A 26,245-nucleotide genomic window follows, 5' to 3' on the forward strand; every position below is an offset into this window, starting at 1 on the left:
TACTCATCTATGTTAATGTTTCTGTAATGAGAATAATCCAACTGTGTCATAACCTTTCAGGTCCTAACCTCCTTCATTTACATAACCTTTTAATTCTCATTTACACAAGCCTTCCCATTTTAGAATGAATACATCAGACACCATCCTTTTTCTCTCATGACTTGATTTTTTATTTCTAAAAAAATCAATTGATTTTTTTTTTACATATGAGAAAAACATGTTGTTCGTAATGGATTTCTTAGTATTTGAAAGATGCTAGGTGTTTTAACAGAGAAGTGAATTAAATGGATTGTTGCACTACTGCCATGATTTTAAAAGAAAATTCAGTAAGTTACCTTTACTCTTAAAAATGTTAAATTTGGGCCCTGGCCAGTTGGCTCAGCGGTAGAGCATCGGCCTGGCATGCGGGGGACCCGGGTTCGATTCCCGGCCAGGGCACATAGGAGAAGCGCCCATTTGCTTCTCCACCCCCCCTTCCTTCCTCTCTGTCTCTCTCTTCCCCTCCTGCAGCCAAGGCTCCATTGGAGCAAAGATGGCCCGGGCGCTGGGGATGGCTCTATGGCCTCTGCCTCAGACGCTAGAGTGGCTCTGGTCACGGCAGAGCGATCCCCCGGAGGGGCAGAGCATCGCCCCCTGGTGGGCGTGCCGGGTGGATCCCAGTCGGGCGCATGCGGGAGTCTGTCTGTCTTTCCCCGTTTCCAGCTTCAGAAAAATACAAAAAAAAAAAAAAAAAAAAAAAAAAAGCTTAGCAACATCTTTCCCTTTCTTTGGAAAAAAAGGGGAAAACAAAAAAAATTGGAAATATTTAAAAATATAAGTAGACTGATAAATAAGTCACTTATAGTATTCAGTCTCTTGCTTCAAACTAAAAATATAATTAAGATTTTGTTTCAAATATTAATGACAGAATTTGATTAAATAGCAAATATGATACATATGGAATGATTTGTTTTTAAAATCTTATTTGTATGCGCTTTTTTATATTATTAATTATAATTTCTGTTTGTCATACTCTGAAAGAAGAAGACCAGGTGTGCAACAGGAAAAGCATATGGAATCCAGTGTACCATAGTGAGCTTCCCTGAGAAAATCATTTGATAGCTGAGTTAAAAAAAGTAAGTAGAAAGAAAAAGGCAAGGGGCCAAGGGTTTAAGGAGAAGTAATCGTTTTAGAGTAAGTTTTTAATGTAAACCTACCTATAAGTCCCTCACACTCTCTTAAAACCCTACAATAGCTTTCTTAAGTCCTCCCCATGACTTTCATACTCTGCCTGATCTAGTCAACTTCTGCTTACTTCTTCCCTGGTAGCGCTCATCACACTTGTTATTTTCTACTTAGTGGCCATATTCTTGAAGGATAAACATGGATCTTGTATCTTATGACTCTAGATCACTGTTACATTGTAAATATTTATGAATAAATGAGTGTACATAAACTTTAAATCTTAAAAATGTAAAGATATGTGTCTTATTAGTCATTATAAGAATTGTAAGTACCATTTACTGGATACAGTGTTAAGCACAGTACAAGATGCCAAATGTAGTGGATATTGACCCTATATTAGTGATGCAAAAAGTGGGTTTGGAAGTTCAGTAACTGCCCAAAGTCAGACTGTATCTGCTTTATAACATCTAATAAAGATAGAATCACTAAGTTATCTTAGTATCATCATGGGAGAGGAAACACTACTCACTACTTTTTTTCTTTTAAGAGAGAGAGAGAGAGAGACAAGGGAGAGAGGTGGAAGAGAGAGATGAGAAGCATCAATTCATAGTTTTGTTCACTTTTGTTGTTTATTGATTGCTTCTCATATGTGTCTTGACCGGGGGGCTCAAGCTGAGCCAGTGACCTCTTGATCAAGCCAGTGACCTTGATCTCAAACCAGCAACCTTGGGATCATGTTGATGATACTGCTGTCTAGCCAGTGACCCTACACTCAAGCTGGCAAGCCTGTGCTCAAGCTGACTAGCCCATACTTTTTAGCCTGAGACGTAGGGGTTTCAAACCTGGGATCTCTGTGTCCTGTTGATGCTCTGCAGAAATTCTACTTTTTGATGGCAGTTTTGATGTAGTTTATCCAAAATTTTCATACTTTTATTTAAATTTTACTTAAAATTTAAGTTTATATATATATTTAAACTTATTCTTCTTTTAAAATGTTCAATTCACCAGTATTATCAGACATGATGCTATATATCATCAGCATATGACACACATGGTTTTGTGGATATATGGTTATAGGTGAAATTACAATTTGATTTGGAAGAGAGGCTTGGGGAAAAGTCCATATGTTATAGTAGAGACTGCCACAAGATCTCAAGGGTCATAGAGTTATGCATAATTAACAAATATTTTAAAAGTGCCTAATATGCCCCACATGTTGTTTTAGACACTTAACTATGCATACAGTGGTGAATAAAATAAACAGGATCTTTGGGCTCATGAAAAATATAATCTAGAGCTGAGACATTAAATTTGATTGAGGCATTGTAATCAGGCAGGGTTTACTAGGGACAGTATTACTTTGAGTCATAAAAGAGGAGTAAATAGTGTCACACATCCTTAATGTATTAGTTAAGGATTAGATTAATCTTTAGTTGTGGAAAACCCAAAATAACATTGTGCCAACAAGCTAGGAAATAGTCTCTACCTTCCATAAAAAAATCTAAATATAATTAGTCTAGTACTAGTATATGTAATGCTGCAGGGATAGGAACCCGAAGTGCTCTTTCTATGTTTTTTTACTACCCATCTTTGTCATGCAGCTACCAAATCTAAGACAGCTGCTTGATTTCCAATCATTTTACCTGCATTTCAGTTAGTAGAAAGGGAGGAGGTAGTAGGGGAAGTAAATCATGCTCCCTTTGTTTCTAGACCAAAAAGTGGTATACACAGATTCTGTCATTTCCAGAATCAACCACAAGAGAGGAGGAGAGGTCAGAAAATAATAAAGATTTTATTACTAAAGAAGAGTGGAATATAAATATAATATAGATATAAAATAAAATAAATAAATATATGATAATCCCTTCAATAAGAAAAATGGCAAAGCATAAAGGTATGACAGAAGAGGATTCAGAAAAATAACTTGAAAAATGTTGTGTGATGTGGCTGAAATTTTATATGTATAGAAAAATATAGAAAGAAATAAGACTATATAGCTTGGTTAATGAAAGCATTTATTTACTATTCTCAGAAACATTATCATGCATCTTTTTTCTCTATCACACTAATATATTTTATAATTTACAAAAAATCATTTTTCACATATTATATCATTTAATACTCAAGATAATCTTATGGAATAACGATTATTCTTGCTTAGTAAGTTAAATAATACAATACACATGTCTTTTCCATTATATCTGAAGTAGTTAATATAGTTAGAGAGATTCAAGAAGATATATATTCTCAATCTAAGAACAGAAAGAAATCTAAGAATGGAGAGGGAAGTATTAGTGAATTTTAAAAAAAGAGCTCAAAATGTATGACTATTGGAGCAATAAAAAAGGAGAGAGAGAAAAGAGAGAAAGAAAGAAAGAAAGAAAGAAAGAAAAGAAAAATTTAATCTCTCAGAATGCTGACCAAAAGTAATAATGAAAATGTTAGTAAAAAGATGAGGCATAGGGTTCAAATATAAAATGCTTAAATTTGACTAATTATTAGAGTACTAGAAAGACAGAACAAAAAAATTGTGTGTGTGTGTGTGTGTGTGTGTGTGAGGATGTGAGGGGGTATTGATAATGGTGAAAGAGGGAATATTATCAAAGACAAAAATAAAAAGAAATTATCTGAAACTAAAAAGGACATGAGTCTTTATATTTAAAGGAATCACCAAGTACCCAAAACTACATAAAAGACCTCATAAAATCATACTCTAATGAAATATAACAGAACACCAAGGACAAAAGAATATAAAAATCCCTATAAATAAGTTCTTCAAATTTCTGAGCGAAAAAAAATTTTATGCTCCAACTATCAAGCAAATATGAGGGATGTTGAATTTATATATATATAAATTCAAAAGATTTATCATTCATCAATATTTTCTCTGTAAGTGACTATAGGACATACTCCAGCAAAACAGGAGAGTGAGAGTACACAAAGAAAAGAAATACAGGATCTAGGAAAGAGTGGATCTAACTTGGTAAAGAAGTCAAAGAAATCCTAGAAGTACAGCTTTTTACAGATTAGATTAGAACTGAAGAGAGAAAATTCTAGGAAGTATCTGGCAGATGGGGTGGGGAAGGGTGAGGAACTATAGACAATAGCATAGAGAAGCAGAAAAATCTATGCTAAATCCACAAATTCAAAGAACAAAGAAATGCAATGATAAGTTTCAGGAAAAAATATGAAACAACCTAAGATATGACATAATTTATGCAAATGTAAAATGTTTAAAAGAAAAAAAATTCACTGAAATTGGTATTAGAAACAATCTTTGTACCAGTCATATATGCACATGCAATTGTAGAAGCTCTTTACACCATAAGATATTTGGCACATGATGCTGGAATTTTAAGAGATCTGCAGCAAAACAATGGGGAAAGGGAAATTAAATAAAATAATGGGGAATGAACATACTAGATCCAACGAACAGTGGCTGTAATCTACAAGAACAAAATAAAATCTGTCTCAATTTCTCACCATCTCCAACTCAGATGATGTGTGTGTTCTGAAGAATAAGCTAATGCCTTTTATCATTAATTAAACAGGCCCCAAATCAAGTAAAGTGGTCTAGGAAAAAGTGCAGCAGCTAGAAGCTGGGCTTCTGTTCCATGCAAACAAAGTAAACCAGAATAAGAAAAAATGTGTGACAACTCTTGTTGCCCCTGCCTCAATCTTTTGAGCATGAAAAACAATATGACCACTTCTTTGCTTTGGCCTTCAAAATCTCATACAAAATATCTCTCATGCTCTACTCTAGCACAAATCATATAGGAAAAAGAATTCAGAGAAATGCAATTTTACTATAGTACTTGGTCTAAGAAGGTGAATATTAACAACCTTGAAAACATAAAAATAAAAGTAGGTGAGAGAAGGTGGAATGTGTAAGGGTAATTGGGATAGAAGAAAAGTGGAATAAAGGATAAAATATTAAATATCTTGACATTTTAAGTACAGAGTTAAGGGATCTGCCTAATTATAAACAGAAAAAAAACAGAGGTTCAAGAGTATTATTTAAATTCATAAATGTAAGCAAAAGGAAAATTAAAGAGAATGAACTATAAACTATAAACATTGGTGGAAGGAAGCAAAGATGGAAAAAAAGAGAGTAAGAATGTGCTACATTTTAAAATTGATAGTGTGGAAACAAGTGCAAAGTATATACAGTGTTCATGGATAGGAAGAATTAAAATACCCACACTAAAAAAAAAATACTCAACTACCCAAAGCAATCTATAGACTCAATGCAATTCCTATCAAGATACCAATGGCATATCTCACAGAACTAGAACAAATATTCCAAAAATGAATGTGAAACCACAAAGATACCAAATAACCTCAGCATTCTGGAGAAAGAAGAGCAAAGTTGGAGGTATCATGGTACCTGATATCAAACTATACTGCAAGGCCATAGTAATCAAAACAACATAGGACAGGCATAAAAACAGAAATATAGATCAATGGAATAGAATAGAAAGCTCAGAAACAAACCCACATTTTCATACTTTATTACTATTTCACAAAGGAGGCAAGCATATAAAATGGAGTTAAGACAATCTATTCCATAAATAATGATGGGAAAATAGGACATAAATATGCAAAAGGAAAGAAAAGAAACTAGACCAGCTTCTTACACCATACACAAGAATAAATTCAAAATGGATTAGGCTCAAATGTAAGTCATGAAACCATAAATATCCTAGAAAATAAAATAGGCAGTAAAATCTCAGACATTTCTCATAATAATATTTCTTATGATATCTCTCCTCAGGCAAGGGAAACAAAAGAAAAAAATAATCAAATAAAACTATGAAAAACTAGAAAATTTTTGCACAACAAAAGAAACCAACAAAATGAAGACAACCCAGTTAATGGAAGAACATATTCACCAATGATACATCTGATAAGGGGTTAATATAAAAAGAATATAAAGAACTCATATAATACAACACCAAAAAAACATACTATCCAATTAAGAGGTAGGCAGAGGACCTGAATAGACACTTCTCCAAAGGAGACATACAGATGGACAATAGACATATGAAAAGATGCTCAACATCCCTTATCATCAGAGAAATGCAAATTAAAACCACAATGAGGTAGCACTTTACACCTGTGAAGAAAACCATTATCAATAAATCAACAAATAACACGTGTTGGTGAGGATGTGGAGAAAAGAGCAACTTCATGTAGTGTTGGTGGGAATGCCAATTGGCGTGCTACCACTGTGGAAAACAGTATGGATGGAGTTACCTTAAGAATTAAAAATGGAACTTCCTTAACCCAGCGATTCCACTTCTGGAAATATATCTGAAGAGACTCGGCACACTAATTTGAAAGAATATACACATCCCAATGTTCACTGCAGTGTTACAATAGCCAAGACTTGGAAGAAACCCAAGTTCCCACCAGTAGATGAGTAGATTAAAAAAGCTGTGATGTGTTTACACAATGGAATGCTACGTGGCCATAAAAAAGAAGGAAATCTTACCATTTGTGACAGCTCGAATAGACCTAGAGAGTATTATGCTAAGTGAAATAAACCAGTTAGAGAAAGACAAGTGCCATATGATTATACTTATATGTGGAATTTAATGAGCAAAATAAACTGATAAACAAAGTAGAAACAGACTCATAGATACAGAGAACAGACTGACAGCTGTTGAAGGGGAATAGAGGTCTGGGTAAAAAAAATAAAGGAATTAAGCAGAAAAAATAAGACAGACAACATATGGTGATTGCCAGAGGATAAGAGTGGTGGAGGTAAGTGAACGAGGGCAGAGGGGGATAAATGATGGTAGGCTTGACTGTGGGTGGTGGGCACACAATAAAGTGTTCAGACGATGTGTTCTAGAGTTGTGCATCCCAAGAAAGTCAGTAGAAACTGATAATGTTGAAGCAATGAAAGGATGTAGAGTTGTTAAATCAATGAACTGAAGCATACTAAAGCATATTATTTAGTTAATACAACAAATGGTTAAGAAGATTTTCTGAGGACTAGAAGTCAAACTGGGAAAAAAGTAGAGGGATAGTATTGTTTTAAACAATTTTTTGTAGTATTTGAGTATTATACTAAGCATACATTACTTTGATGCAATAATTTATTTTAAGGGAGAGAAAAGAGAAGAGGTCAGAGAATAAAATCTTGGCCAATTCTTGCATTAAAAGGGCAAATGTGAAAGAAGAAAAGAAAATAGAGACCTTTAGACCTTTAGGATGAATGTTATACAATAGCATATTAACTTTTTGACATATTTAAAGAGTGGAAACCTTATATTTATTAAAAGTTTAAAATGGATTTGGCCATTGATCTACAATGAAAGTAGAAATATCTGTCAAATGATTCCTTTTTTCACTTGGAAAGAATAAATCATTCTAATAAAAATTTATGTCAAAATCTACCAATTATACTTTTATAAAACCTGAGGTCAAAATATTATCTTATTATATTATATTACTATGTTAATATATATGTATAATATGTTATAGATTACTATTGTTTTATGGTATGTTATGTTTTATTGTTATGTTATGATACGTTATATTATACCAAAAAACTTCAGCCATACCAATGTTTCCAAATATTTGGATTGCAAGTGTTTTGTACAACAGGCTAAGTTTTTCAAAATACCTTATTTTTCAATATATTATAATAACATTTTACCATATTCACAATAGATATAAAATTATTCTTCTGAATAGAATCCTAATCAATACTTAAATTACATGGCTATCACATTGATATAATATTTAGAATTACAATTTTACCTGTTTACAATTTATTATATTTACGTTCATGATAATTAATCATGTGATTATAGGTCTAAATGTTATAATTATTTTTCTAATTATTAGTTAGCATGTGTTTTCTGAACTAGTTATATCATTAAAATATAGGGGAATAATGTTACTGTCATTCACATTTATATTAGCATATTTCTAAACCGCCTATTTCTCATCTTTACATGTTTTTCCTTGATTAAACATCTTTGCAAATTATTCTCAAGTGTATTGCTATTAACTTCAACAAGTTATGTTAGTTTAAATCATTTATTCTGTTGAAATACTATATTACATAACCAGTTTTGCAAATCTGTTAGTGATTTGAACTAATTTGTTCTTTAGAAACTATGCGAGAATAATTATGCTTTGATCTTGTAAATTAGCCAAATGGAATATTGTTTATAATGTAATTTAAGTGAACACTGCCATTATATTAAATAGGGTTTCTTGGCTCATTGCTTAATGGACCTCAGTTAATGGGCTTTTCATGGGGAAACAGAAGATCCACTGAACTTAACGGGATAAGAGAAGCACAGTTGTCCTCACCAATATTTTCATTATGTAGGAAAGAATAAAAACCAAATCAATCTATTTCAACACAATTTTCAAAGTGTTATTTAAGAATTTTTAATCTAGAGGTGAGTTGTGGTTGCATGATGTCTAACATTAGTGAAAAGCAAAAATGTTTAAACTGCCTCTTTTAGAATCTGTCCTAGAATTCTCACAGCTGTGGGATATTGTCAGTGATAGTAATCACTACACATGCATGTTACCTACCCATGAAACCCTGGGTTCCCATTCTAGACCATTCCATTTCTTGGAACTTTTATCCTTGAAATTATAAACTCTAATATTCCATTCTCTGACCAACTTCAGATTCTTTTATCCCTCAATTTTTATTTCTGCTAATTATTTCTTGACCTCTTCATTTTCTTTCAATTAACTTATCCAATAAAATTATAATTTATTGTGCCCTTAATGTTGTCCTATGTACTTTATATACATTATCTTCTTTAAAGCATATGACAATCCTATGAGATAGGAATTATTATCCTATTTCATGCATGAAGAAATTGAGGCATAAAGAGGTTAATAGATTGCTTAAGAGACTTGAGAGGACAGTGATTCAAATTCAGGTCTAGTTGTTCCATAGCTTATGCCATACAGTTCTCATGTTCTTTCATCCTTCCATGTTCAACTGTGAGCACAAAATACCTCATTTCAATCTCTTTTTTTCTCTCTCTCTCATTTCCTCCTTTTTTCCCTTCCTGCCCTCTCCTTATTCCCTCAATTCCTTATCTTCTAGTCTGTACACCACCCTTAAAAAGACCCAACATCACTAGCTGAACCATTCACTTTCTCTGTTCTTATATTCAGGCTGGTGAGCACTATGGAGAAATCATACACCCACGAGGACTAGTGCCATTACCCATGCATTGTCTCTGGTCCCAGCTGAGTCTTCAATGCTACCCAGCTGTGTGCCTTTGTCAGCTCCCTTTTTCACTATAAACTTCATTTCCTTAAACCTCCTGCTTCGCCATTTTCTGTGTATTGAGCTAACCCAAAGGTCTAGACTGTCTAATTGGCTTATATAAATGACAAATCTCCTCCAGTATCAAGCTTTACTTTCAAGAATACAAGCAATCAAAAGGCACACGGGGAGCACAGAGAGGTCTAAGACATCCTGCATAGCTCTTATAGTCCATCATTCCTACATTAGACATGCACAGTGTGGTCAGAGTAAAAGATGAAGTCTCTAAGAAATACTCATGCATTATTACCTTATATGGTGGGAACATTTAGGTAATGAAATATATCCATTTTGTACCCCAAATAGTCACTTTGCTTGCATAACATTTTCCAGAGAGCCATGCTCCATAAATCTATACAACCTGGATCTGTTTATCATAAGCAATCTTAAGTAATATAAATATACTATAAATAATATAAATATAAATAGCTCTCCTTCTAGCAAAAATCATCAGTCTATTTACAAAGGGTTGAGTTATCAGTATGTCTACAAGAATCACTTATTCTTCTTCCCAAGAATTCCTTTATCCCCAACTATAAACACAGACAGGCCAATTGCTTTAACTCCATACTCCTTCTCATATTTAGTCAAGAATCCTGCAACTTTTTTAAAAATAAATTATCCCTTAGCTAAGAAAGTCCTTACATTTCCTATTTCAAATTATACACTTTATTTCAGATCCATCCCATCCTCTTTCCTCTAGCCTCAATGGAAAAAGTATTCTTTGTTTTGTCTAAAGCTCAGCCTCCTCTAAGTGATTTTTTTCTCTACCCTCAATATTTTTATTAACCAGTTGCAAGTCTATCTAATTGCATTCTTAACTAGCCAACATTTCTTTTAAGCAATAATTTCCCTTTTATCCATTACTTCTATAGGGCACAGTTTTGAACATATAGTGCATACCTCAAAAATTATTAATTTGGAGGGTTGTCATGGGTTGAATTGTGTCCCCCAAACTTCATATTTTGAAGTCCTAACCACAGAAAATGACCTTATTTAGAGATAGGGTCATTGCAGAGTAATTAGTTAAGATTAGTTAAGTAGTGTGGGTCTCTAATCCAATATCATTATATAAAAGAGCTATTTGGAGATAGCACATATGGACAACACCATGTGAAGATGAAGGGAGAGATTGGGGTAATGCTTCTATGTGCCACGGAAGGCCAGATATGTACCATAAACTGGGTTGTTTATAATAATACAGATTTATTCTTTCACATTCCTGGTGTGCAGAAGTCTGAGGATTCTGGGGTGAGAATTCTTCCCTGCCTCTTTCAGCTTCAGGTGGCTTTAAGCTTTCCTTGGCTGTGACTACATAGCTTTACTTGCTATCCCTGTCTTCTCATGGCTTTCTCTGTGTCTTCTCTACTTGTGTTTCTCCCCCTATGTGTCTCTTATAAAAAGACTTGTCATTAGATTTAAGGCCCACTCTAAATCCTGGCTGATCTCAACTCTAGATCCTTAACTTAATTATACTGGGAAACACCCCCTTTTCCAAAGAAGGACACATTCACTGACTTCAGGGATTAGGATGTATACAGATCTTTTGGGGCAACCATTTAATCCAATACAGGCCCTAACTTTATTGAATTCTGAAAATAAAGGAGATGTAAAATTAGTACAAACAGATTTAATTTCTATAACTCCATTTCTTCAGTGAGAGGCCAAGAATATACTCTTAATTAAGAATAAACCATTCACCAACAAAAGGACCTGAAATATTTTACACTGTGGAAATGGTAACTTAATGGTGTAGGCAGAATCCAACTTCTTTTTGAAGATAATAAGGTCAATATTTCAAACACTACCTAAAATATTTTGGAGGGAAGTGAACCACTGTCTTCTCACTTTTATGGAATGTCATATAGGAAAAGTATTCTGTAAAGCTCTCTAAAGCTCATCCAGAAATTTCAAAAGAAGGCATATTTGAACCTAATGAAACCCAAAAAATTCCAATAGCAAAAATAAGTAGAAATAGAGTGAGTTATGTTGTAAGTGATTTGTGTAGAAGTCACCAGCTCTGGGTGAGAGGTTGAGCTTGAATATTTTCAAGGTCCCATTCAAGTCTATATTCTATGATTCTTCAATTTTCCTACACACAAGTAAAAATTACTCATAGATATTTGTCAAGTCTAAGGATACTGCTTAACTGTTTTTGTTTAATAATATTGGTCATAAAAATCTCCTGATAGAAACAGCTGAAGCATTTACAGGTTGAAAAGAAGATGCAAAACTGCAGTACTTGGGCTGACAAAGATTATCAGGTCTGTTAGCATGCGTACATTGTTCCATATATGACTCTAATAATCAAAATCATCTGTTATGAGTTCAGGTAATGAGTCATTTTATTTTTCATAAAAAAGACATCTTTAAATATGTTTTCTTTCACTCTTATTGTTATTATTAAAGTATTATTCTTTCTTTCCATGTAATTTTGAAATTATGCTGTAGCACATGGGAATAAGAGCTCAAGGGAAGAGAAAGCATATTATAACAAGTAATAGTTTCATATATATTTTCTCTACTTCAGGGGTTGGGAACCTATGGCTCGCAAGCCAGATGTGGCTCTTTTGATGGCTGCATCTGGCTCGCAGACAAATCCTTAATAAAAAAAAATAATAACGTTAAAAACATAAAACAGTGTCATGTATTACAATCCATTCATTTCCTACTGCTCATGTTCATGGTTGCAGGTGGCTGGAGCCAATCACAGCTGTCCTCCAGGACAACACCAAATTTTATTGGTTAATAAGTAACGTACATGGGTCGTTGTATGGCTCTCACGGAATTACATTTTAAAATATGTGGCGTTCATGGCTCTCTTAGCCAAAAAGTTTCCCACCCCTGCTACTTGCTAAAACTTTTTACAGATGGGGGTTTGGAACTGGATGAAATTCAACTAATTGGGGTAATAAACAATGCCAGGTGTAGATCAAGTCCAATTGCTTTTTTAAAATGTTGAATCCAACATTTTAAATAACCAAAATATGTTAAAGTTGAAAACTGATCAGAATAATAGGCTAAGGCAGATACTCCAAAGTAACTGAAAAAGCTCAAAAACTTGCTTAGGGATCTAAACAGGTCACTTTACCTCTCTGTGCTTCAGTTTTCCCAAGCATTAATAATAAAATAAAATGAGGGAAAAAAGCTTTTTAGCATGCAGTTGGAAAACAGCATAACACAAAATTCTAAAATGATTTCCATCACCAGGGCAACTTGGCAAGCAACTAAAAAGGGTCGAGGTCTAATAATTATGAAAACTGTTGCAATTTTCAACGTACTAAAGTCTACTGAATTGGAGATTTTACTTAGGTAATAATAATGACTGTTCACAATAGGCCAGTTGTTATTTCAGATGCTTTCTTTATGGTGTCTTATTTAATCCACACCTCAATCCAATGAGGGGTTTATTTTTTCCCATTTTTAAAAAAAGAAAGTTGAGGATCAGAGTAATTTGTCTAAGTTCCCACACCTAATACATAGCCCCACTCAGATTCCAATCCAATCAACCTGTCTCCTGTTTCTTCTCTTAGCTAGTGTGCTATACAAGAGTTCTATGCTAATCACAGGACGTCTCCTGAGTCTGAAACTACAGCCAATTACTTAGCCTTGGTGAACTGTGAACTCATCTCTTTAAAAAGAATTCATACAATCATCTGAAAAAATACTATTTCATATTAAAAATACCGGGCCTTTCTGAATAGTAGAAAATGAGATAATGAAATATTTATTTAAAACATTAATTTGCTGAACCAATATTAATAACTTGCTATATACCAGATACTACAATATAAAATGTGTTAGGGAGAAAAAGACCTGTCCACTAACCTCAAGGTGTAGGTAGTGCTTGGAGTGGGAGGGAGAGTGATTAACAATACATAAGAATTTTGCATTTTACTTAATATTGGTGTAGGGTGGGGGTGTACATTTAAGCTGAGATATGATGGTTGAGAAGTAACTAGCCATAAAGAGGGAAGGTAGAAAAGAAGCAAGAACATTTTAAGCAAAGAAAACTAAATGTGCAGAGGTCCTGAGAAGAAAAGAGCTTGAGCTTACTCTAGAAAAACAAATGCCAGTGAGCTGGGAAAGAGGAAACAAAGGGGAGGATGTCTGGAGGTGAGCTTGCAGGGACAGAAGGCAAAGTGTGCTGTGGGCTCTGGCGTGCTGTTTGAATGGCCGTCTACGTGGCATGAAACATTGGAGGGTTTAAGAAAGCAGACTGACATGATCTGATTTGTGTTTTAGAAATTTCACTTTGGTGCCTGTGTGGAGAATAGATTTGGACATAGATTTTCATACTCAACCATATGAGCACTCCTTAGGACCCATTAGAATAAAAAGTTTGAAAATTATTTTTTTTTAATTTTATTTAGAAAATTAAATTTAATAAGGTGACATTGATCAATAAGACTACATTCCCATAGCATTTGAACTGTTGATTATGTTGCATACCCATCACCAAAAGTGAAATCATTTTCCATCACCTTATATTTGTCTCTCTTTATACCCTTTCCCCCAACCCCTACCCCCGTCCCTCTCTCTACACTCCCCTTCTCCTGTGTCCCCCTCCCCCTGGTGACCACGTCTATGGGTGGATTTCCTTTTTGTTTAATTCCTAAAGACTCTAGCTGTACTGATTTTTATTTTATTTATTAATAAGCAATTTTGACTGCTAAGTTGTTTATTATATTTGCTTGTGCTATAAACTTCTTCATGACCCCTCCCCCATTTTTTTGGTCTACAAATCATAGATCTATTTCAATAACAACATTTTTTCCTTAAGATAAGGTATTATACCAGGGGTCCCCAAACTTTTTACACAGGGGGCCAGTTCACTGTCCCTCAGACCGTTGGAAGGCCGGACTATAAAGAAAACTATGAACAAATCCCTATGCACACTGCACATATCTTATTTTAAAGTAAAAAAAACAAAACAAAACGGGAACAAATACAATATTTTAAATAAAGAACAAGTAAATTTAAATCAACAAACTGACCAGTATTTCAATGGGAACTATGCTCCTCTCACTGACCACCAATGAAAGAGGTTCCCCTTCCGGAAGTGCGGTGGGGGCCGGATAAATGGCCTCAGGGGGCCGCATGCGGCCCGCGGCCGGCGTAGTTTGGGGACCCCTGTTACTCAAAGTCATTCTGTATGTTTTCAAATATATGGATATACTGTTAACAGAATATCTGTTAGCTTATTGCTTCTTTCATATTTTATCCAGCAGTTTAATGTCATGTCATTTATAAAATGTGTATAAATAAATTGCTTGAGGTTTTATTACAATTCCAGTTGAATGAAATAATATTTTGAAAACTGTCTTTCATTTATACATTCAAATGCATTGCAGTCATCTAAATTAGTCTCCAGAATGTGCCCGAGGGCTCTAGAAGAAAATCAGGTGAGACTCAAGAAAGGCTTTATATCTCTTGCACTTGTCTTCATATTTTATATCATTTAGGAAAAAAGAGCCCTGGCTCTTGGCTCAGTGGATAGAGAGAGCATCTTCCCAGTGCACCGAGGCTGCAGGTTCAATTCCAGGTCAGGGTATAAAGAAACAGCTAATGAGTGCACAACTGAATGGAACGAGCTGATGCCTCTCTCTCCCTCTCTCTCTCTTTTCCCCATCTTCCTCTCTCTCTCAAGTCAATGGAAAAAGAAGAGGGAACAACAATGCGCCATCTTTTTTTTTCTTTCTTCTCTGTTTCTGTTCAGCTTCTAATATCTATCTGCCTTTCTCTTTTTTTAAGAAAAACCACATTGGCTGCAGTGTCAGTGGAATCCAGGGCCCATTTCTGTTATGGAAGGTGAAGGGGGAAATCCCCTCCCTCCCCGTCCTTTACCAGGCAGAACTGGGCAGAGGAGGGCCGTGAATGAAGGTGTGGTGTGCCATGGCAGTGTGTGTTCAGTTTTTGTGTGTAGTGTATCTAGCCTAGAATGTCTATACTGCCTAACTTCCAGAATCCCTTTGAGTATCACACATTTTCCAGACAATCTCCCTCCAATTTGCAGACTCTATATTCTTCCAGTAATTTCCTTTTCGGCCCTAGTAGCCCGAAGGATCTGTTGCTTGCACCAGAACCCTACAATCGTTAGCCTGCACCTGTGGGAAGGCAGTAGTAAATGTGGCCTTGTGAAAATGTGACTGACCTGCTTTGTGTAGGTCATATATCTAATTTTTGACAAAACAAAAAATAAAAATCCATCCTTTCCTAACTCTTGAATATGACTGACCAAAATAAATATATAAATTTTGTTATAAATATAATTTATAAATTTTAAAACATTGAGACAGTTTTAAAATCACTGATGAAATAAACTTTTATTACTAAAGTTCAGAAGATAAATATGGTCCCTATCACCAAATATGTATACTTTTATGTTGTATTTCTGTCTTTTGAAGGAACCACTTTCCAGCTTGGGTCTCAATATTCTAGCTGTATAAGAAGCTTGGAGCACAAATGTTTAAGTTCAGGTAGAAGTATTTATTTTTTGATTTCAAAGGAATTTCTGAATTTGTCATAATATCTTCCTTTGTAATGAAAATAGGCATTGGGCCCTGGCCGGTTGGCTCAGCGGTAGAGCATCGGCCTGGCGTGCGGGGGACCCGGATTCGATTCCCGGCCAGGGCACATAGGAGAAATGCCCATTTGCTTCTCCACCACCCCCTCCTTCCTCTCTGTCTCTCTCTTCCCCTCTCACAGCCAAGGCTCCATTGGAGCAAAGATGGCCCGGGCGTTGGGGATGGCTCCTCGGCCTCTGCCCCAGGTGCTAGAGTGGCTCTGGTCGCGGCAGAGCGACCCCTGGGACAGGCAGAGCATCGCCCCCTGGTGGGCAGAGCATCGCCCCTGGTGGGCGTGTCGGGTGGATCCCGGTCGGGCGCATGCGGGAGTCTGTCTGACTGTCTCTCCCTGTTTCCAGCTTCAGAAAAATACAAAAAAAAAAAAAAAAAAAAGAAAGAAAATAGGCATTGAATTTTACAAAGGGAGATGCTAGCATCTTACGACATTCTTTATATTATACTTTCTGTTCTGTTAGTTTTGTGTTCACAAGAATTCCTAAATGTTTTTCTTTTGTTTTACTCTCCTCATGAAAAAATTCAGCACATTACCTGATGTTGTTATGTACCCCTAGGTTGGCTGATAAAAATGCAACAGTTTTTAAATTAGGAAAGTACTGATGAGGACTAGAGAGCCAGTGATTTCTGTTCTTCAGTAAGAACTTGAGCTCTTCTCATTCCTGCACGAGAAGATTCCATCAATGCTAATTATTCTCAGTGTTTATTGTCTACGTGAGAATGAAGACCAAATCTTCTTCTTCTCCATGGAAAATTGTTTTTTTTTTTTTTTAAGATTTTATTTATTCATTATAGAGGGGGGGGAGAGAGAGAGAGAGAGAGAGAGAGGAGGAGGAACAGGAAGCATCAACTCCCATATGTGCCTTGACCAGGCAAGCCTAGGGTTTTGAACTGGCAATCTCAGCATTCCAGGTTGATGCTTTATCCACTGCACCACCACAGGTCAGGCTCCATGGAAAATTGTTTTAACTATAGGATTTGACTAGATAGTTGAGTTACTCAGACATATGGTCAATTCATTTTAGTAAGTGGTTTGACTGATCTCATTCTAAATTAACTTAATTTTATTTAAAACAGTGGTCCCCAACCTTTTTTGGGCCACGGACTGGTTTAATGTCAGAAAATATTTTCACGGACTGGCCTTTAGGGTGGGATGAATAAATGTATCACGTGACCAAGACAAGCATCAAGAGTGAGTCTTAGAGGGATGTAAAAGAAGAAATCTGGCCATTTAAAAAAAATAAAACATCGTTCAGACTTAAATATAAATAAAATGGAAATAATGTAAGTTATTTATTCTTTCTCTGCGGACCGGTACCAAATGGACCACGGACCGGTACTGGTCTGCGGCTGGGGGGTTGGGGACCACTGATTTAAAATAATTAAATTGTTTATGTTGATATAATTTATTTATTTAAACAGGAAAATTTATGGCTTGCCAGGCACTGTACTAGAGATTAACAAAGATGATGACTTCTTTATCTTTTAGTATTTTTATCACTTGCTCTATTATCTTCAAACCCAAACTGAAATAATACTATGGTATTATTCACCTTATATTAAAATTGTATTAGTTAAAATTATGCTGGATTGATTGGAGTAATGATCTAGTTGTTGTTAAATTTAAATAAAACTAATCATTTTTGAGAGAAATTAATTTTCTAAAAAGAAGTAAGTGACTTCTAGGCTAATTTAGAAAAAAATTGGTCAAACATCTTGGTAAAAATTATATAAAGCCATCTTTCAAAATTATATTTCCATCAAAATAATTACATGTATATATGGTACCAGGAAATATCAGAGGGAACATTGTTAAGTATATGATTTTCTAACTATTATGGTGTACACTTGAAACTAATGCAAAATAATATTGAAAGTAAACTGTAATTAAAATATTTTTAAATTATACAAAATGTGATTAGCTCACAATAATTACAAAATATATTTTCATATTCATATCAGCCAGAAAGCATTCTAAAATGAAGGGTCTTCAGTAGGTATAAAATAGTAATAAAGCCTGACCAGGCAGTGGAGCAGTGCATAGAGCATTGGCCTGGGACACTGAGGACCTAGGTTTGAAACTCTTAGGTCTCTGGCTAGAGAGTGGGGTTATAGACATGTCCCCATGGTCACTGGCATGAGCCCAAAGGTCACTGGCTTGATGCCCAAAGTCACTAGTTCAAACACGGGGTCACTTGCTCTGCTGTATCCCCCTCCCCATCAAGGCACATATGAGAAAGCAATCAATGAACTCAAGTGCCGCAACTATGAGTTGATGCTTCTCATCTCTCTCTCTTCCTGTATGTCTGTCCCTGTCTGCCTTTCTCTCACTAAAAAAATAAATAAAAATAAAATAAAATAATAATACCTTACAAGAATACATTATTTACCCAATGATTATCCTCAAATAATCTTTGCTCTTTACTTTTGGATTGATGCCATCCTGTGAATCTTTTCTTAGTCTTTGTGGTAAGAATTAATTACTATCCCCATTGCCTTTCCACAGGGTTTTTATAACTTATTACAGTACTTAACATATTGAATCTGCATTATTTTTTAACCTGTCTTCCACATGAGGCTGTTAGTTCTGTGGTAATGTTTTATTCACAGCTGTGTTCCCACAAAGCCAGTCACAGAGTGGGCAATCAATAAATATTGCTGAATGAAATGAGTATAACATTTTCCTAAGAAAATATTGGCCCTGGCCAGTTGGCTCAGTGGTAGAGCATTGGCCTGGCGTGCAGAAGTCCCAGGTTTGATTACTGGCCAGGGCACACAGGAGAAGCACCCATCTGCTTCTCCACCCCTCCCCCTCTCCTTCCTCTCTGTCTCTCTCTTCCCCTCCCCTAGCCAAGGCTCCATTGGAGCAAAGATGGCCTGGGTGCTGGGGATGGGGCTCCTTGGCCTCTGCCCCAGGCGCTAGAGTGGCTTTGGTCACAACAGAGCGACGCCCCGAAGGGGCAGAGCATCGCCCCCTGGTGGGCGTGCCGGGTGGATCCCGGTCGGGCGCATGCGGGAGTCTGTCTGACTGTCTCTCCCCATTTCCAGCTTCAGAAAAATACAAAAAAAAAAAAAAAAAGAAAATATTACTAATTTTCATTTCCTTATTTTATTTTTGTTCTTGTTATTACTTTCGAGTGGTGATCTTTCCCTGTCCTCTCTTTGCATTTACCAACTTCGCAAATATGCACCTTTTTGCCTTTGCTTGCTCACTGCCCCTTTTGGAATTTCCCCTGATGTCTGGAGTTCCCTTATTCCTTGTTTTAAATGTCCCATATTAGCTCTAGTCTGAGACTGAAAATTCCTTCGTAAACTTACACCACATATTTTGCAACAAAAAACCCTCCATAATCAAAGCATAACCCTGCAATAATGATTATTGAGCACAACTTATTATCTTAAGAGTGCTGGCAAGTTTCTACACCAGCAAATTTCAACTTTTTTCATCTCATGGCACATAAACTAATTACTAAAATTCTGCAGCACACCAAAATATAGATTATATATTTTTCTGAACTGACAAAAAATTGGTATAATTTTGATTCATTCACACTGGATGGCTATTGTGCGGCTATTGTCATTTTTTTTATTTGATAACTTAAGGGAAAAGGGATCAGTGCCCCTGATTCATTCAATAATCAGGTATTGTATGTTTTAAAAATTCTTGTATCCCTGGACAAGGAACATAAAGAAAGATGCTCCTGTCTGTCTCTGTCTCCCTGCCTCTCTCTAAAATAAAATAAAAATATATTGTGGCACACTGGTAAAAATTGCTGTTCTCCACTAATCCAAAAAGATGGTCTCACAAAAGAATTAAGAATTAAGGCTTTAAACAAAAGAATATTTTAGAGAAGTGCTGCCTTGCTTAGTATTAAGAGGAAGCCATAGTACAAATATTGATCGACTTATGACCTATGTAACTTACAACCATTCGACTTTATGACCACAATCGCTAGCCATGACTGCTTCGAGTCTGGCAGCACAAGAGTTGCCCAGTTGGGCATATGACAATGCAGACCAGCTTTCGGCAGCACTACCATCTCCGTGTGCACCATTTCAACTGTTATCCCAGACTCGGTACAGCAATTTGTGTTTTGTGTCTTGGATATTTTTCATCAAACCTCTCCCAAGATGTCTACCAAGAGGAAATTGTCTTTGCAAATATTAAACCAGTTGTACTGGTAATGCAGTGTTTTACTTAAACCTGACGAATGTAAAAATAAGAAACAAAATGGTATAGAGATGATAAAAATGGCATAAAATGAACAGAGAAAATTATGATATATAACAATAATGAAAGAAAATTATGATAAAATATGACTTATAAGATTTTTATAACATCATTTCACAGTACTGTACATATAGCCTACTCAACTTATGACCAAATTGTGTTATGACCCATCTGTTGGAACCAATCGTGGTCGTAAGTCGAGCACTAGCTGTAAGGCACCAAGAATCAGAGGTTCTACCCCTTAAATTAGTCCAGGAGCTAACTGTCCTGGGAACTCTGTTAATACATTTGTTTCCAGGTTCTGGAACTTCATATACAATACATGGTGACCCCTGAGTCCTAAGGCCCTTTAAGGTAGTTTCCACAGTTTATTGTTAGGTCCTTGACCCCTTGTTTGGGTCAAAGCAGGAGAATGTATAATGACTATAATGTGGCAGAAATTTAGGTGTTTCAGAAACTTCATAGGTTTAAGAGAGCATGAAAATATATATGTACAAGTTTGTCATGAATCAAAAATGACCAGATAACATCCAATAGGATCGTCCCAGAGTTTGGTGGCAAAGGGAGGCTGGATTAGATGAGGTAGCCCAGCAATTATTTTGAACAAATGTCAAATTTCTTTCTGTGAACAATATTTAAAGATTGCTTTAGGCCCTGACCGGTTGGCTCAGTGGTAGAGCGTCGGCCTGGCGTGCAGGAGTCCCAGGTTCGATTCCCAGCCAGGGCACACAGGAGAAGTGCCCATCTGCTTCTCCACCCCTCCTCCTCTCCTTCCTCTCCTTCCTCTCTGTCTCTCTCTTCCCCTCCCGCAGCCAAGGCTCCATTGGAGCAACGATGGCCCGGGCACTGAGGATGGCTCCATGGCCTCTGCCTCAGGTGCTAGAATGGCTCTGGTTGCAACAGAGCGACGCCCCAGATGGGCAGAGCATCGCCCCCTGGTGGGCATGCCGGGTGGATCCCAGTCGGGTGCATGCAGGAGTCTGTCTGACTGCCTCCCCGTTTCCAACTTCAGAAAAATACAAAAAAATAAAAAGTAAATAAAAATAAAGATTGCCCCATATTCACTAAAATATTCAGTGTATAAAGAATAAAGTAGCATTGACCAAAAAATAAAAAATAAAAATAAATAATAAAAAATTACCAGATTAACTAAATTAGAAAATGATAGGATTTTCAGTTTTGTATTTTAAAATTTTTATCCTTTCTTTTCCCTTTCTCCCTCCTTCCTTATTTCCCTTCCTTTCTTCTCAGCTAAATAATGTGGACTTAGTTGTTTTAGGATCTGTTTGACTTTAGATCTTAGGTAGGCTCTGATGATTTTTTGCTGTTTGTATGCATTCTCTGTTGACTGTAGTTATGTAAGGAAGGAAAGAGTGAAAGAATTTGGGTTCTGTATTAGAGCTCAACAGGGAAACAGGACCAACAGGAGTTCTATCTATCTATCTATCTATCTATCTATCTATCTATCTATCTACCCACCCACCTACCTATTATCTAGATTAGAAAGTGGTTTAGTATAAGGTATTTGCTCATGTGATTATGGAGCTGAGAAGTGCCACCATCTGTCTTTTGTAAGCTGGAGACTCAGGAAGGGCCTTGAGGCAGCAGAGGGGATGGTGTAGATCCAGTCGCAGTGTGACAGCCTGAGAACCAGGAGCATGGAGGGCAAGAAGAGATTGATGTCCCAGTTTACGGTCAGGCAGAGAGAAAATTCAATTTTCTTTAGCCTTTTGATCTTTTTAAGACTTCAGTGGATTGGATGAGGACCACTCACATTGAATGCCACATGCTTACTCCACCAATTCAAATGCTAATCTCTTCCAGACACGCCTTCACAGACTCACCCAGAATTAATGTTTAACCAGATATTTGGTCATCCCTTAGCCGAGGCCAGTCTACACATAAAAATAACCATCATAGGTACTAAACCCTCAATAATCTTTATTTTACTACTTTGCTAAGATCTGTTCCATGCAAACTTCAACATGAACCTGAAATGGTCTGTGGATTAGTGTTTGGTAATCACTAAGTGAACTCACCTACTTTCCAAGCTTTCATTGTATCTGTGAATTGGCAACTTTCAAATCTATATTTTAGTCTAGCCCTCTTTTTTAAATTTCTTAAATTCTTATGTCCAGCAAGCTACCTACCAATAGGATGTTCTTTAAGTAGCTCAGCTTGACATTTTCCTCAGAAGAGCTATTCTTTTCTATTTTCCTTAGCAATCGACCAAGGAACATGCCTTTTGTCACATGTTACATCTGAGAGGCAGCTTGGATTAGTGGCTAGAAACATGGAGTCATGAGTCAGATTGCATGGGTGGGAGTTCCAGTGTTACCACATGATAGCTCTGTGACCTCAGAAAAGTTACTTGGCCTCTCATTCACAAGATAGGGATAAATAATAGGAGGGATATTTAGATGATTCAGTGAATTAATAAGTACTTAGAACATAGCCTAGCATATGGTAAGTTCTATATCTTACTATATCTGGTAAATATAAATGAATAATCTAAAACAAACAAACACCACTCATGTTAGAACCTGAAAGTGGCCCTGGTTGGTGGCTCAGTGGATAGAGTGTTGGCTTGGTGTATGGACCTCTGGGGTTGGATGCCCGGTCAGGGCACACAGGAGAAACAACCATCTGCTTCTCTCCCTTACCTTCTCTTTCTTCTCTCCCTCTTTCTCTCTCTGGCAGCCAGTGGTTCCATTGGTTCTAGTGTGGCCCTGAGCACTGAGGACAAGCTCAATTGGTCCAAGCATGTCAGTCTCAGGAGCTAAAAATAGCTCAGTTGCAAGCATCGGCCCCAGGCAGGGTTGCCAGGTGGATTTTGGTGATGGGGGGGGGATGCGGGAGTCTGTCTTACTATCTCCCCTCCTCTCTCACCTACAAAAAAAAAAAAAAAAAGAAAAAGAAAAAGAAAAAAAAAAGAAAGAATGAAAAAAAGAACCTTGAAAGCAATTGTTTATATGTTCTTCAACTTCAAACCCCTATCATCCATTACATTACCCATCTATTGATAACTACCAATTTTGTCTTCTGTTTCTTAAGTAACTTTCCAGACTATAAGCTCCATTAAGATAATGAGATAATGATTATATTTGCTTGCTTATGATGTTATGTTTAGCTCTTTGATTACCACAATACTAGGCATACATAGTGAGTATTAAATATAGTTTTTGTTGAGTAGTTTAATGAATTATACATTTCACATGGTATTATAATGTTTCTGTTTATATATCTCCCCAATTAGATGAGAACTCTTGAATATCAGAACCTTTCTATATCCCAGTGCCAGGGATATATTAAGTACAAATAAATTTCTGTTATATGAGTGAATAAAAGCATTTGGACAGAAGAAGGATTCAAGCCTAATTAATGAGTTAGATTTCCTAGTGGCAGTATTGCTCTGAAAAACACACTGCTAAAATTAATAAGGCAGAAGAACTTAATGTTATGCTGGTTTTAGTTGGTGTAAGTTTTAAAAAAATAACAAGCATTTAACTCAGATTATCAAAAGTTACTAAGACACACTAAAGTAAAGCCAATTATCCTGACAACTAGCAGTATTTTTTATTTGCTAGGCATTTAGCTCCCAGAACTGAAGATGCATTTTTAGAAACAATTCAGATGGTGGTATTTCTGGACCTTTCCATGCTATCTGAAGAAATCTACTTGAGAAACAGGATAATATTCCTGACCAAGATTTACACTGTTTATAATATTTATGCTAAGTTATGTTAACTTATAAAACTAAAGTAACAATTAGAAAAATAATGACTGCAAGTTTTCTAGGTGATTAAAATGCTTTATTACTGAACATGATAAATAACTTATTCTCAATAATATATATGTTTGAATCATCTCTAAATATTATTGTAACAGAATGAGTTACTATAACTGGACTATTTATGAAATTAAAAGAAATCTTTTTAGTGTAAATCTTAATTAACCCTGTGCAATATGATAAGCAAAGTACTGATAGCACAATGCCTTGTTCCAATAAAATTATAGTTAACTGATCTACTTTACAGAGAAGGAATGTAAACAAAGCCAGGTAGCTGATATGAAGGATAACAGCAGAAAGATAATACAAATAACATATATGATGATTGATTTCCTTTTACACAACACATAATATTTTTGTAGTCACAGAAAACTGTTATATTTGTATTTTTTTATATTACACAAAAATTATATTTAACATTGTTGAGGATATGCATTCCAAGTATGCCACCAAGTATTTTTTAAATGTTTTAATTTTACGAAACTACTTCAGATGATATGTGAAGTGATAAAGCGGTATATCTCCTTTTGGTGTGTTCATTATAGTTATATTAAACAGGCTACTATTTTTACACTGTAGTATTTCCATGCCTTTGGCAACACAGTGTTTTAAATCCCTTTTAAAAGGCCAAGAAATTGGCCCTGGAGCACTGGCCCAGCATATGGAAGTCCCAGGTTCAATTCTCAGTCAGGGCACACAGGTGAAGCGACCATCTACTTCTCTCCCTCTTCCCCTCCTGCAGCCAGTGACTTGACTGGTTCCAGTGTGGCCCAGAGCACTGAGGACAAGCTTGGTTGGTCCCAGCATGTCAGCCTCAGGAGCTAAAAATAGCTCAGTTGAGAGCATTGGCCCCAGGAAGGGTTTCCAGGTGAATCCCGGTGGAGGGGTATGTGGGAGTCTGTCTCACTATCTCCCTTCCTCTCACTTAAAAAATTAAAAAGTCCATGAAATTGCTATTCTTCTATGAGAAACTATGATCCAGAAAAAAAAATCATTCATTAAACAATTTATATTTTAAATGCTATTTCATTTAATAAGTATTTGTTGCATCCTCATTCTGTGCTAGGAAATCTGCTAGGGTATAAAAAAATGGACAAAAATTAGCCCCACCCACACCCACACCCACCCACATACCCACACCCATAGGTGAGTGTCTGTGTCTTGGTGCCTTAAAGAGGTCCAGCAGCAATGGAAGAATGTTTGAGAAAGGCGTGACAACTTCTGGAATATAAAAAGAGAACCTCAGGAGAAGGAGAAGGAACCCAGTGAGCTAGGCATCAAAGAATGAACAAAACATTGACAGGTAGAGAGGATGGGGAGGGCACTAGGGGAAGTTCCCCTGGGGAAAGCACAGAGGTAGCAGCTGTGAGGTCAGTAGGCTGGTAAGGGAAGGGTTTATTGGAAAGCAGTGGGAAGGAAGCCGACTCATATCACTGAGAGTCTTAAAGACCAGCCTAAGGAGTTTGCACTCTGATGACAAAATGGAGGAGCTGTTATAGGTTCACGTATATTTGAGTTCAAATATTTTTCCATGCTTGAGCATTTTATTAAATTTTTTTTTAAAGAGCAGTTTAGATTCATAGCAAAATTGAGAGAAAGGTACACAGATATTTCATGTTCCCCTTGCCCCAACACATGCACAACCTCCCTCCTTATCAACATTTCTCAACAGTGGTACATTGGTTACAACTGATGAACCTATCTAGACACATCGTTATTACCCTGTCTGCACTTTACATTACAGTTTACTCTTGGTGTTGTACATTCTACGGGTTGTAACAACTGTATCCACCAAGATACTATCTTATAGTGTTTTCCCTGCTCTAAAAATTCTCCATGCTCTGCCTAATCTTCCCCTATCCTCCGGCAACCACTTTTTACTATTTTTACTTTCGCCATTTCCGGAATATCCTATAGTTGAAATTATACAGTATGTAGCCTTTTCAGATTAGTTTCTTTCATTTAGTAATATGAATTTTAAGGTTCCTCCATGTCTTTCATGACTTGGTAGTTTACTTCATAGATTGCTTGTTTTGTTTTTATAATTCCATTATAAATGGCATACAGTTTATCCATTTACCTACGGAAGGATATCTTGGTTGTTTCTGATTTTTGGCAAATATGATGAATGGTGCTTTAAACATCTGTGTGCAGAGCTTTGT

This window comes from Saccopteryx bilineata, chromosome 5 (assembly GCF_036850765.1).
Source record: "Saccopteryx bilineata isolate mSacBil1 chromosome 5, mSacBil1_pri_phased_curated, whole genome shotgun sequence".
NCBI classification, from domain to species: domain Eukaryota; kingdom Metazoa; phylum Chordata; class Mammalia; order Chiroptera; family Emballonuridae; genus Saccopteryx; species Saccopteryx bilineata.